Source organism: Amblyomma mixtum, chromosome 7 (assembly GCF_055824585.1).
Source record: "Amblyomma mixtum isolate Tamu chromosome 7, ASM5582458v1, whole genome shotgun sequence".
In the NCBI taxonomy this organism is placed as follows: Eukaryota; Metazoa; Arthropoda; class Arachnida; order Ixodida; family Ixodidae; genus Amblyomma; species Amblyomma mixtum.
Genome location: NC_143018.1, coordinates 96,898,787 through 96,912,037, shown reverse-complemented (window position 1 = coordinate 96,912,037; position 13,251 = coordinate 96,898,787). Strand labels below are relative to the sequence as shown.

The 13,251-nt window shown below is 45.3% G+C and overlaps 1 pseudogene; it reads left to right on the top strand.

Annotated features, from left to right (window-relative positions):
* LOC149336920 (uncharacterized) overlaps positions 1-13,251 on the top strand; it is a 72,870-nt pseudogene that overhangs the window by 41,977 nt on the left and 17,642 nt on the right.

The following is a 13,251-nucleotide window of genomic DNA, read 5'->3' as shown; positions in this document are numbered from 1 at the left end:
ATGAAGAACTTACTGGAGGATTACGAAACTTGGTAAGGCGAACTTTTAGCGCAGCAGTTGGGAATTTATGACGCAACGACATACTGCGGCAAATAATTACAGGGAAGTGCGGCATGCTTTTCAGCTAAAAGTGTGGCTTCTACTGAGGGATATACGAGTATTAGGGAACGCCAGATGAGTAAATCAACTTAACAAGACAGCTTGTTTGCAGAATTCTTGTAATATTTTTTTTATCTCTTGCGGACCGATGCAGGGTTGCGATTAGAGATTTGTAGCTAATAATTAGTAAGAGCAAAAAAGTGTTTTATGTTTACAAAAGCCGAATATCCTTTGAGCGACGGCTCTGAAGTTCGGAATTTCATGCGCCATTTGAAAATTGCGTGCCAAGGGTCAGTGCACGCAGTGAGAAGAAACAGACAACCCTAATAGATAAAGTGGTAATTTACCTTTTTCAGTAGTGTCCACTTAGCCCATAAATGTTTAACTTCAAGACAAGAGAGGAGCACCTTCTACTTACAAGCATAGATGACATCCTCAAAGAATGCTCGGACACTAGAATATATCCGTCTGTTGAAGCGCAACGACAATTTGTCTACTGTACGAAAAAACGCCCTGCAGTTATTTATGCAGTAATGTAAAGAACAAGAATTGGAACACTTGTACGCGGCATTACCTCGGCGAAACTCATTATCTGAGGCCCATATTGTCCTCATGAATTATGAATAATGTGATTGGAATGCAGACTATCAAAGGCAAAGATGCCAATAATCAATACCAAGAAAAAAGTTGAGACAATTGTTTAGCTTCCTTTGAAAATAGAATAATTCTTGTGTTGACATAACCACCGTTATGCTATTGTAGCTGTACCCGAAAACATCGTATGCTCGAAGAAATGGTCCTTTCTAAATTCCCAAGTATGTTTGCGCGTTTTATGGAAAATCGAAGTAGAAGTATCAGGAACTGCATGATCTAAGTTTCTTTAAGGCACTTTCAGCCGTGCAGACGCATAATTTAGAGGACGAAGCATTAATCTAAAGCTGCCGTTTAGAACGCTGTAGTTAGTGGAGTGTGAACCTTTCGAAAAAATACACACCGGCACGAAAAGGCACAACGCCAGACCTGCATCAATACAATCGCTGAAACGAGAGATTAGCATCATGATCTGTGCCACATTGGTGTCTCATTCCTATGAAGCATTCATTAGTGTTTTTTACTGAGCGAAAGCTTTTATCGCGTTTTGGCTATGTCGTATAGTCGCAAAAGTACCGGCGGAAGGGCTGTTTCAGCAAGGTGACTCTCACTGAAACGGGGGTGTTTGTTCCTTAATAAGCTTCTGGTAGCATGATGCCACCAGGAGATTCTGGCCATCGTTTTATCATTTGGGTGAAGGATGTGCAGAAGTGAGCCCTTTAAAGCGGAGAAATGCTGCAAAACCTTTGCCTCTACTAAACAGACGTCAGTAATTAAAGGAACAACATATTTTCCGAACTCTGGAATTATTTCCTCGCATGTGTTGTAAGTTCACTCGCCTGGCTGTTCAAATATGTCGCAAGAAAGTAAAGAGAATGCCCAGCCAGGCCCCGCCAGGGTCTCGTTTGCAATCAGTGTCTTCCAGAAGCGGCCCACGGACAACACGACACCCGAACAAGGGTCTCCCTTATGCCTCTCGGCAAACGATGGAGAACGGGTGGTCGTGTTTTACCAGCATAGCACCTCCACTGGGGCAATGCTCGACACAAGATGAGGTCCTGTTTCTACAGCTCCCATATTAAGGCGGAAGCCTTTAATGTCTCATCGTTGTAAGCAGGAATTGTCTACAGAAATGTCACGCTTTTAAATTGTTCGAAACGGTCGTGACGTCACAGTGCGCGAATTTAAAACGGGGCCAATTTTACTCTGGCTAGTAACCATGCAACCACTTAAAGGGATCGTATAGTGATGCTCCAAGTAAGTGGGAATTAGTTTAGTTAATTGTCTAATCACCCAATTAACCTAATTAAGCTTTCTAATCATGCCAGATAAATAAATAAAACCGAGTAAGAAATCTGTCGAGTTTGGGAATCGAACCCCGGTCCCCGGAGTGCGAGATTAGCATGCTAACCACTCCGCCATGCTAGCTCGATGGTTTCGAATGAACAAAGGGGCGTCTAGTGAATGCAGCGTCTTCGTTCACTCCCATCTTCCTCCCTTCCCGTTACGGCAAGGTTTAGGTGTCCACCGAGGTATGCTAGACATACATTTCCTTTGCTCAAAAAACAATTTACCGACGAGCAAGGCGTAGAACCGAACGGGCGACGGAGTTCTGTGGACTCCCTGGCAGCGTTGCAAGACGCTGTTGCGTTCAGCTTAACATCTTAACAACACATCAGTGACACAAGCCGCAACACCGCGCTTAGGCTTTCGCCTCACCGCACTTTAGGTCAACAAAGTGTGCCCCTGAGTTTTTCTTTAGTGGCCGCTTAGTGGGGAAGGACGACCACTATACGCGAATATTGGATTGCCATTGGCTTGCTTTACACGTGGGCAGGAGAAGCCAGTAGGAGTTTATTGTTTGTTTTGCCGGCATGATTTATTATTGGTCGAACACTACCAAATGGCGTGTTGGAAAATCTTATCTTGCAGAGGCCATAATTTATTTCCGTTTAACTTTTTCTCTTATCTTTTTTTGAAACGCTCAGAAGTGACCCATTTGGTACATTACTCTTCCATGCAGAGATTGGAACGTGGGGATTTAAATCTGTTTGCTCTGGCACGGCTGTAAACAAATGCCGCTTTGTTTCACTATTTTTGTCACTTCTATTTCAAGATGCTATGCCTAAGTAAAAAACACGACATTATTCGCGCATTTCTTGGTTTAGTCTAGAAGAAAGATGATTGAAGAAAATAAGGCGTTGTTTTGTCTTTGACATAAAACTGAGTACAAAACATTAATTGACATCGAAAATTTTCTTCAGCGCGTTATCTTTGCTGTTCAAAGTGAGCAAAAGTTCAAAAGCTACTGACGAGCTAACTACTCTTCAGCAAATGATTATAACCCTTGAATGTGAACCCACAATGTTTTTTTTTAATGTTAGATGCAGAAACTTTGGACAATATGACAAAATTCATACGCGCACAGACCCGTATATTTTGCACAGTTGTAGTGAGTGGTCACCGTAAAAGGCCATTCGAGTGTTGAGGTGAGAATTATTTTACAAAAGAAAAACGGGGAAGTAATATTACATAGAGGATTTCATCTTCTATCGCGGAGTGCTTATACAGGGTATTTGAACTAAAATTTTGGACGTTTTTAAAAACTACGGTTTTTGAGTTATAAGAGTGCTTTTTTGGGCACAACACTGTCCGAGGTGTACTGCATTAGAGCAGAGCTAAGACATGCTAACTAGCAGGTTGGTTATCTAATATTGAATAGTTAACTTTTTAACTATTGATGAAAGACACTTTCAGTATTGAGAGGTGTAGCCGACCGTAAGTAATCTCCATATAAGTTTTTTAAAATTTCGAACACGCGATTACCCTCGGCGCTGTGGGCCAAAATATTTGTGTATTTCGACGAGTTGCGTCCACTGGAGAGGTTGCTTTGCCTGCAAGCTCCTCGAAAGCGCATACATTTTGGTGCAATATAGACCGTATTTTTTCGGCCACAGCGCCGACAGTAAACGTGTTTTCGAAATATTAAAAACTGATATGGATATTACTTAAGGTAAGCTACGCGCCTTTCATGGATTAAGAAATCTATCATTAATAGTTAAAAAGTTAACTATTCAATATTAGTTATCCATCCTGCTATAAGCCCCATCTTATGTGTACTTTGATGTATTACACCATTCAAAATGCTATGCCAAAAAAAGTGATCTACTAACTCAAAAAAGCTATTTTAAAATTAATGTAAAGTGTTAGGTGACACACCCTGTGTAACGCACTGTCGAGCTCTGAAAACCAAGCAATTATCAGGAGTAAGACGTAGAATCAAGCAACCTCATTCGCCTCTTTTGTTTCAATCTACGTTCCATTTCTTTCCATTTCGCATGACACTCAAACGCGCTAGCCACTCTCTCCTGGCGACAAACGGTGGATCGCCATCGCTCTGAACCTTCTCTACTTACTCTTTTTCCGTTTAAAATTTTCACTTCATGGTTTTTCATCTTCTTCCTCCTCTTTTACGAATCTTTGGCGAAGGCTTCTGAGATCTTTCACTGTACGCTTTAAGTTACTCCTTTTCTAAGCCCCAGACCAATATTTTACTTAACGCTATCCCTGAAGGATTTAGATCGGGCCGGAGCAATGTCCTTTCAGTGTGGCTCGTATTTCACTTCACTCTGCGGCACGGTCTACGCGTGCCATTCCACGTTCTCGCAACCAGTTTTTTTTTTCCGCAAGACTTTACTTCCCCCTGTGAATTAAAAGGAAAGATTTGAACGGAACGTATTTCTGCCTAGGCTCCAAAAGTGGCGGCAGGAGTTAACTTATCCCAAGAGGCCAAAACTCGCACGCTGCGTCTTCTTTATCTATTTTATTGCGAAAGCAATACTACTTGCACTTTCCACGGTGACCACCATTGACCTTCATTTGACCTTGATTGCATTAGTTAGATTAGATTGGATTACATTAGATTGGATTGGCCTGGATTGGACTGGACTGGACTGGATTGGATCAGATTACATTAGATTACATTAGACTAGAGTAGATTACATTGAATTGGATTCGATTAGATTGGATTGAATTCAATTGGATTGGAATGGAATGGATGGGAATGGATTGGATTGGATTGGTTTGGATTGGTTTGGATTGGATTGGATTGTATAACCGATACATCACCACAAGTCTAACCAGAAGCACCACCACCAGCTACGCTACCAGCTGTACTATGGCGTAGGTACGGATATTGCTTTCGCAATTACCGGGCTTAACCAAGCTAAGCCACAGCGAATTTTCCTTACATTATTTCTTACCTAGTTTGGCTGCTCGCCCTATAGACATTCCTGGAGCTGGAGAAATGGCGGACTTAGAGCAGATACTGTCTCCTGCGTGGTTAGGAAACAATAGCCGCTTACGTGCGTTGAGTTCAGTGTGCGTGCCTTTTTCCTTGAAAAAAAAATAAACGATTTGTTTCAATTTTTTCTCCCCACCGAAGCTTATCGTGAAGGGAATTCACACGTATTTTCTTTTCACTACTGTTGCATTCTCTTATAGTCAGTCGTATAAAGTTGAAGGGTATTCGATGCACGGCGATAAAATACGCCATCACAGGTTCAAAAAAGTGCACTATAAGCCTTCTTCAGTTCCGACTTTTTACGTGTACTCGCGCGAACAAGCATCAACCTGTAATTAAGCTTTTTTGTAAGTGATAATATCACAACAATTTCTTTTAGCCGACAATCCAGTTTTTTTATAGCACCATTTATCATTCCCACTTCTGCCCAAAAAACCTTTACGAGCGCTTCTAGTTTTCACCGCTGCCACCACGTGCCGCTAGCTCTTGAACAAAAAGATGCCGCGAGAATACTGAATGAGTGTACATTTCATTCTTTTTAAATGGTGGTCAAGAGTACTTAATGTGAGCAAAGCAGAGAGCTCAAAGACGACACTATACAAATGAGCAAATTTGCAAAGTATGTCTTCACACTAAAGTTTTCTGGAATCTGAAGTGAAATTATCCCGGCTGGGTAAAGTTGTTGTCGCTACTCGTGAACCAGAGATGGCGCTAGTAGGAGACGTGCCGAAAAGTTAGCCTTGTCATGATGTTTCGCTCACAAATTATCTGTTCCTAATCTTTTTCCTTTGATATGACGTGGCATACTGCTCTAAATCCACATTCTTTCTGCTATATCTGAACTCACAGCACTTACTCAAATATAAATGTTGACTGATTACACCGCGACAAAATACTACACCTCAAGGTCGCAAATACAGGTGGCCCACCCGAAAATCAGAACCCTCGGAGTTGTGCGGCACGCTCTTTGATTTATTTAGAGCCTTCTGTGCCGCATGCTTCACCGCTTGCTGAAAACTGTTTCCAAGCAAGAGAATTTCTTGTAGGTAATATCGGTGTCCTTATCGAACGACGCGACACTCATGTATTGTTTTCTTTATTTGATGCATTTTAATATTACAGCAAGCACCATTATCTCAGTGTATTTTACGATTCCTCGGAACGCCAAAATGACCTGTTAATATTTCACATCTGTTGGAGCTGTTGCAAATCTCCTCAACCTTTTTCAGCAGACCCCCCACATCTTTATTTGTACACCCTAGCCGACAAAGCGTTAATATTTTCCTGCTGTCACAATTCTAGAAAAATATTCATCATAATCTACCAGAACTGCCCTTCGCATAAGTGTGCAGTCCACTAGGCATACATCCGGGCCTTTCTCTGCGGCCGATTATACAGGATTCGCGTTCTAAATCTCAAAAAGCTGACACTACATTTCTCACTCATACCTTCTTAGCTGCGGATCTCCAGTGTTGCTAGAGAAGCCCCACTATGCAGGGCTCGGAAAGAAACCCCGGTGTGCAAGTGTTGCTGACAAAGGCCGCACTAATTCAACGCACTCACACCTCTTCTTATTCTTCAGCTAGCTTTTGTATTGCGGCCATGTTCACAGCGTGTACTCAGTCTGTATGCATTTTGCGTGCGCGCTTCGGATTACATTAGTTTACGACCTACTAATTCTAAAGTCCCGGCTGAGGCTAGCCTTCTTCGGAGTTCAAACGCCTGTTCTAAGTAACATCGGCACATATTAAACACCCAACAGAAAAGCATAATGGCCGAGCTGCTACTTCCTGCGAAACATACGAAGGCGACGAACGGATATGTACGACCTGCACCAATAAAAATATACGTTTGCTTAGCTTGGAGCACTATCCATGCGAAAGCATTGTTTGCCTCATGGATGGCGTGACCACGAGCTGTGTACACGAATTAGCAATGAAAAGAACGATGCTAACAAGTAAATTAGCAGGTAATAATTAACGAAATAAAATATTAACAGTTAATTTATAATTAATAAAATTTGTGCCAGTAATAAACGGCGACCCTAATGATGGGTAGTGACAGTAATCGTTAGCAGTAATATTTAGTGAAAGTAACAGTTCGTCACAGTAATACAAGGGACGTTACGAAAGCAGTTAAGTCATTTATTTTAACACGGAAAATTTATGTCCCCCCCGAAAAAAAACAGTCCATCGTGCCATTATAAACTATACACCTTGCACTATTTTTGACATAGTCGCCATCGACATCCAGGTATTTGTCGTAGCATGCAATCAGTTTGAAGGAACCACTCCAGTAAAACTCGTCGCCCAGCGATGCAAGGAATTGCCACGCAGCCTTTTTCACCTTGACATTGTCTTGGTGAATGACGTCCCGACAGTGCAGGTTTCAATGCAGGGAACAGGTGAAAGCCCGATGGGGCAAGATCGGGGCTGTAGGCCAGGTGATCCAATCTCAGCCATCCGAAGCGACGAATCTGATCTTGTGTGAGCCTTGCTGTGTGTGGTTTTGCGTTGCCGACGAGGAGCACAACACCTTAACCCAACAGCTGTAGTCTCTTTCCTCGAATGGTGGACCTGATTTTCGTGAGGGTGTCGCAGTACCATACCGCATTTAAGGAGGAAATTAAGGAGAATAACATCTTTCGCATCCCAGAACACTGCGGCCATAAGCTTTCCCGCAGAGGGTGAAAATTTGAATTTGACGACAAGCCATTTGACAAGACACGACCTCTTCACCATACGCGATATCTAGGCCTTCATGGATGACGGACACACTAGTGTTCCGTGTCCATTCGTACCGGGTAACAGCACGCACTTCCGTTGGCTACCACGTTGCCAGCACACGTCTGTCCGCGATCGTGATTTGCACTCATTGAATATTCTCGGGCACGCCGGTCTGCTGCTGCTCCCTCTTTTTCGGCGCTCTGCGCATGCGTCTTTCCTCCTGCGCTGACGATTCTTCCGTCTTTGAACCAGCAACGGGTGTGGATTCTTATGGCGATTGTTTGATTCACCTGGCGTAAAATCTTCTCTTTAGAAAAAATGATGACCCCTCCTCGTAGTTAGCGACAGTAATAGTAGTAACAGTAACAGTGATAGCAATAGTTAGTAATAGTGACGTCGTCAACTAGTCACGTGATGGGACCCCACTAGTCAAGCGATAGGAACATGTCTATACAAGTTGCCGACCAACTCATGACGTCACACAAGACAAAACGACAAGAAGCATGTCTAGAGAAGAAGTTTCGTCGCCACCCTCTCAGTTCTTTTTTAGGTAACGAGACGTACGGTACACTAAATGCTTCCGGATTTCCGCACGTAAGGAGACTTCTGTGCACCCCTTGAATTTTTCAGTAGCATTATGTACACTGGAGGCGCAACTGTCTTAACGAAGCCGGTTTATGGACAACAATGAAAGGACGGGGCGTTCGGATTCTGAAGCACATATTTACAATTTTTTTTCACCGGTACAAATCAGAAATCAGCTCAGTATCCTTTTTCCGTGGTGATACGGCTCTAACGTGTTCATTTAAAAGGTCACCCCGCTCTTTAATCCGGGCTCATAGTTACGGTAACGGCGAACGCAGCGATGTGACGTAGTGGATGGGTTTTAGCGGAATTACAGTCTGAATTATGAAAGCAATTTTGGGAAAGTTTCTGAATAATTTCCCAACCTTTGGCATTTGTTATGGTGCACCGAAATGCCAGAAGAGTAAATTTAATGGACTCCGTTTTCATATGCGCATCGTTCATCAGAGCTGATTGCCATAGCCATGAGCAGCGGAGGATCTGCATATGGTTCTGCCGATGTGCGGCCATGAAATATCGAGTCCTCAGAATGGGAGTGTTTGCACGCCTGTTGCGTACATCGGTTGGAAATAATAGAACCCACGGCCGGGATACCATCAATGAGCGATGGACGTCAATAAATAACAGTAACGGGGCTGTTCTCGGCGCCAAAAGCCTCTGCGACTCGGAGGATTGGGTCACGGGGGCGGCGTTAATGCAACGGTCCATGCAATATACTCTTTTTGTGCATGCCTTCATGGCTCGTTGATGTGTGCGTGCTACCCTTTTACGATAGTAGTATTGCTAGGCCACACACTGTGCCTTTAATGGCTTTTCGTTTTGTAGTGCGCCATTTTCCCGCCCAACAAGAGCAATTGTAGAGATCCGTGAAGTACGATCTTGTTGTTCTGAATGGGTACCCTTTTTTGCTTCATTATACGGAGCCGGCCCTTAGTGTTCATATGTATTTATTATGTTCTGTATCGTTTTGATCGTTCACAATAAATTCTCTTTGTGTAGAAGTCACCTGTTCACCTGCCTCAGCTTTACCCTAAACGGTTTAATATGAGAGGGGAGGCTGGGATTCAGAACTGAAACCATTTTGATTGATATACGCGACACATCCTGAGGAATGCGCCTCAGGAAGCACGGAAAGAGGGAACCTCGTAAACTATGCACGAGAAGCAACAAGTCGATGTCAAACAACCCTAACAAGTTTTGCAGTGTAAGGCCTTCTATGACTTCGTCGTGCCGGAGTCCTGATATAAAGGTACCCTCATGGGCATCGTCAGCTCTTTCACCTCGGTAGCCGGTTAAAAATTCAGGGCTGCTTTCCTGATGGCAAAACCTAGACCAAGATCTTGACATGTTTGCATGCTGCGGTGTTTGGTGTTTTGTTTCAAGTAAACGAAATAAATTAATATAAATTAAATAAATTTCTGCGATTTGGATTCCAATCTATGCTTCACTCAGATCAGCTGCGCTGTCCACTGCGCGAGAGCATTACGATATCGCCGCAGCCGAACACGCCTCCAGTTAAGCTACGCTGTGCACTGCACATCGTCTTCTTCATGAACGTATACCACTATCGAACTGATACGCGCGCTTTGAACTATTTGGTGGTAGTAGCAGATGTGCGACGCTGGCGTTGGCGGGGACAACGTTGAGGCAGAAACACAGCACTAGAGCAATACGCGTTGGCGTTGACAGCATTGCTGCAAATACGCGGCAGTCGAACATAGACCGCCGGCGTGCGATGGGTAAATTGAAAATGACGATCAAAAAGTGAAGACACGCACAACTGGCTCCCTGGGTGAGTGGACACCTCAGTCGCGCTCTTAGGAAGGTGGTGGTGGTGTCCACCTGCAAAAAGCTGGGATTTTGCACAGTTTTTTATGCTTAGCGATGCCAAACTACCAGTAATTCTTTTTTGTTGCCTTACTAGCTTTTGTACCTACTGCTCGCGCGTGTAAGTGCCGCCAGCATGTTAGGCAGAGTCCTTCTGAAAAGCCACCATGCTTGTGCGTGATTAAACCTGTACGTCGCATGCGACCTACAAAAGTACCTACTACATGTCCATGTTAAAAAGTGTGATCCAGAGAAATTGCTTAGGTTTATTGTTCAACATTAATTAGTTGTGTTGATGCGCAAACTTCATAAGGAGATAGGGACATGACATACTTAAGACAGAGTACACTGCATATACACTGATTGATATTTGTAGTGAAACGTAGAAGAGCACGGCGTGCCCCAACAAGATTCTCTAAATTAGATGTTTTTGCTCCTGATGGAAGGATGAAAAGGAAAGTGCACAGGCCTGTCCACTGGCTCGAGCTGAGGTGGTGTTCAACTGAGACACAATCGCTGCCCCGTGCTGACAGAGGAGAGTTGAAAGATACGAGAGTGAAGAGTGTAAGAGAGAACGGCGGAACAACCGCGTCCGCTCAAGCGGTTACTCCGGCGGTAACGGTTACCTAAGTGGCCCCCTTTTCTCTTGATTAGGTATCCACATCTCATGGTGCCTCTTTTTTGGTCTGTTATGCGGAACAGTTTTAGTTCTCATAGCGTGGGCACAAAGTAGTAAACTACATTCTCGTTTAATTTCACTGACTGGTCTTGCATGGTGTGCTCGCGAAAAAAAAATTTAAAATTGGTTTTTGAGTGAAGAAAATGGCGCAGTATCTGTCGCGCATTCGGTGGACACCTGAAGCACTCCCTAAGGGAAGGGATAAAGAGGGAGTGAGAGAAGAAAGGAAGAAAGTGGTGCCGTAGTTTGGTTTACTGTTTTGGGGCGTTTAACGTCTGAAAGCGACTCAGGCTATGAGTGTGCGCCGTAATGAAGGGCTCCGGTAATTTTGACCACCTGGGGTTCTATATCTTTCAATGACATCGCACAGTACACGGGCCTGAAGCATTTCGCCTCCACCGTGGCCCAAAGGGCCTTAACGCAGCGCGCTAGGGCTGCAACAACCGCCAGTGGGGTGCATCCCACCTTGTGGTTGTAAGGACCTGACCCTTCAGGTCACCTCCCCCAACACCTCTCCCTATGATTACATTGATGTTTTTACCACCACCACCATCGAAATGCGACCGCCGCGGCCGGGATCGAACCCGCGTCTTTCATGACAGCAGCAGAGCGCCATAACCACTGAGCCGCAGCGCTGCCGTAGTGGAGGGCTCCGGAATAATTTCGACCACCTGGGGATCTTTGACGTGGACTCACATCGCGCAGAACCGGCCCCAAAAACATGCTACCTGGCCGCCATGATACGCGCCGTCAGCTGAAAGCCCAAGCACTAGATGCCACATACCTTGCTGACGAACACGCAATATACGTAGATGCTGTACGGCAAAGTGCAAACACATACGTGGCTTGTGCAACCACGCCACAGTCTACTCTCGTCACCGCCGCCACAGTACTAGCTCACTCTCCGACAGCGGCAGAAGAAACCGCCATCGCGCTGGCCATCGCTGACCCACGTACGCGCACAGTCCTCAGCGACTCCAAAAGAGCAATACAAAATTACTCGGCAGGTTTTATCTGCCACCCCGCTGCACGTATCCTTCGCGGCTGCACTCCCGACCATAAGATCAACCTGGTCTGGGTACCCGCCCACGCGGGAAACTCTGGAAACGAAGGGGTCGACCGACTAGCCCGAGGACTAACCAACCGGGCGGCCGGCCCCACGGACCCAGACGCTCTTGCCGAGGCTCCCGAGACCTTTGCCGAAATTACCAACCTCTACAGAGAGATGAGACGCCAGTTCCCGCCTCCACACCCCGACTTGAATCGAGCGCAAGACACCTTGCTCCGCAGGTTGCAGACACACTCTATCCTTAGCCATTCTAGACTTTCACTCATCACAGACGGGGAATACGACCCCGTCTGCCAAAATTGTTACCATGGAGAAATCGCCACCCAGGCTCACATCCTCTGGGGTTGCGCGGGAAATCCGCCCCCTCGAACCTTACTGCCAGCTCCCTCCGAAGACGGATGGAACCAACTACTCAAAAGGCCAGACAAGAGCATCCAACTGGCACTCATTTCGTGGGCCCAGGAAGTCGCCCCCACCTGGGGGCCACACCAAGCCCCCCTGCCCTAAATCCCGCCAATCTATGGCAATAAAGTTGTTTCTCTCTCTCTCTCTCGCCCTTCCCATTTCACCTCCATCCAAACGCGGCGGCCGCGGCCGGTTTCGAGTCCGGGTACACCGCCGCCGTAGCCGAGGCCACCTACCATGAAATATTGTGTTCGCCCTTCCCTTCATATTTGACATTGCTCCTGGTCAAAAAAGAGAAGGTCGATATTTTAAATATTTGAATACTTGAAGAAATTTATTAATCAAAATTAAATCAGCTTTTTATTTTTCCTCTCGAGTAGAAACAGCGGGGCAGGTAAATATTTTTGCAGTGCAGTTTGGAGAGCCTTACCCTCTTTATGTCTCTATGGAAAAAGTCGCGTAAAAATTTAAGCCGTCTTAAGGAAAGGGATAAAGGAGAGAATGAGAGAAGATATGTCACGTGGCTGCCACACCTCCCCCGCTCCTCCACTTGAAGGTCAAGTTGCACCGCCGATGAGCTTGGCTTGACTAGGACAAAAAAGCTTTCGTTTTAAAATTTACAGTGGTCCTGTCGTTGGGAGTACTTGCAAGCACGGAGTGCGCTATTGGAAAGGCATAGCGCTCTCCAGGACGTTCATAGATGCTGATAACTGTGTCCAGTCATGCGAAGCCTATTCAATAAGAAATTTCCTCAGCTGGACAGCACGCTCTGCTTCCTGCCCAGCTTTCATTGCGCAGCGAGCCATCCACGTGCGGAACAAGAGATGGTGGCGCCATCATTAAAGCTGGGGCCTCCTTCTCTGCCGGATATCGCTCCTCACTGAACCTCCACGTTGTCGCAAAATAAATAAAAGGAAATGTGCCCCTGCAGCCGATAGCGGCAGCAATCGCGAGCGCTGGCGCCAAT